This window comes from Lupinus angustifolius, chromosome LG15 (assembly GCF_001865875.1).
Source record: "Lupinus angustifolius cultivar Tanjil chromosome LG15, LupAngTanjil_v1.0, whole genome shotgun sequence".
NCBI classification, from domain to species: Eukaryota; Viridiplantae; Streptophyta; class Magnoliopsida; order Fabales; family Fabaceae; genus Lupinus; species Lupinus angustifolius.
The window spans coordinates 10,773,872-10,775,850 of NC_032023.1; positions in this window are offsets into that span (position 1 = coordinate 10,773,872).

Below are 1,979 nucleotides of genomic sequence, written 5' to 3' on the forward strand. Positions count from 1 at the left end.
CATCGTGAGATGGTGACACCATGCACTCTTGATAGATAGTAAGATACATTTAATCTGGTAAAAATTATTGCACCCTTAAGTAAATTTCTTAATTAGCTATACCAGTAGATAGTACATAGATGATATATTCGATCACAGGTAAAAAAGATAACACCATAAATTTTTTAATTCAGGTTCATAGATCGGAGTACTATTATAATCTGTCTTAGTGTAACCTTTTTGATGAGTATTTATTGGTATTGTTCGAAAGTTGGGAGTTTGAAACTTAATGTGGATGATCGTAGGACAAGATCAAATTATAGGTGGAGATGATGTTATCCGCAATCATGGTGACCTTTGGTTATCTAAATTCACTAGAAACTTTAGGATAAGATCTTCTGATCAAGCTGAATTTATGAATATTAAGCATGGACTCAAGCTAGTTTGGAGTTTTGGTCATCATCGGATTACTTTGGAGTCCAAGTGATGCTTGGAAGCTATATATGTCATTACAAACAAGGTGCAGACCAATTTGAACCTTATTGTTTGTGTGCTTCATAACATATGTGATATTCTTAGAAGAGATTGAAATGTTCAAATACATTACATATACAGAGAAGATAATATTGTTGCAAATTACATGGAAAAAATAAGCTTGGGTCTCCGAGAGGACTTCAGAATCTGAGACTCACGACCCACAAGAGTGTTATCCATTTTGTAGATGAATCTTTTCCTTATGTTTAAATTTCTTTGTTTTTCACTTTCCGATATACCAAAAAAAAATCGGTTATATAAGATGATTGGGTGGCGATCAGATCTGATTTGAAGCAACCAAACGAAATTTGACCATTTATGTAAATTGTTCAATGACTAATAAGATTGAGAAAAATCTAATTAGAAATTTTGACGAATAGTACATAAATTGTTAACTGCTGGTTATTTTGGTCCAAATGTGTAAATTCTTAAATGACTAGTAGGAAAATAATTTGATTCATTGTTGATGAGTGATGATCCTCTTTATTAATGGATAGGTAAATGTCACACAATAACATACAAAAGATAATATATAATAATACTTTTATCTTTTTATTTATCATGAAAATCACATTTTTATCATAAAAATATGAGTAAAAATAATAATTTGTCTCTTCATCAATGGCTTGAATCATTGTTCATTGTTTAACTAATTGATATGATATTATGGTCTGTATGGTCTCAACAACATACAAAACTATGTTATCACCATCATAGGTATATATCATTTAGTTGGGTTCCCTCGACTTAATAAGTCTTAGAATTCGAATATTTGAATTGTTATTTGATTTGTCATGAGTTCAAATCTTAAAAATATTCTATATTTATTTATTTGTGAGTATAAAACTCCATAAATCTACTATGGTCAACTCATGTCTATAGATTTAATTTCCCACTCAATGAAAACATTGACACACAAGTTTTCGAAATTTTAAAATCTTTTCTTCAGAATAGCTAGGAGACAGTGATGGATCCACGGCCCAGAATGATATTCCACGTTGATAATTAAAGCATGCATTTCTACTTAAAACATTACTAGTACTTGTGGAATGGGGATCACCTGTCCCACAATCAGTGTGTCCCCATGTCCCAAGTCAATAGGGTTTTTCTAAGTAATACACATATGTTATTTAAGTTTTTAAAATTCTTTTTTTTTAATGAAGTGTCAATTTTTTATTGGATCGGGACAGGAATGAGGACAGGTGACATGTGTTCGTACTTGTGATGCAGCTTTAATATTTGAATAGTCCTACATGAGTACGTACCATTATAAAAAAGGGAAGAGAAGGGTCCAGGGGTATGTATATTTATGTACGTGTTCAAACAAGAAATCTACAAATTAAATTAGATAAGGATGCCACATAATTAAGTAATAATATCTAGTACTTTAGTACATGAATATAGATGCTTAAAACATTATTAAGCTGATGATCAAATCAGGAATCCCTTTCTTTATTGTTTCCTTT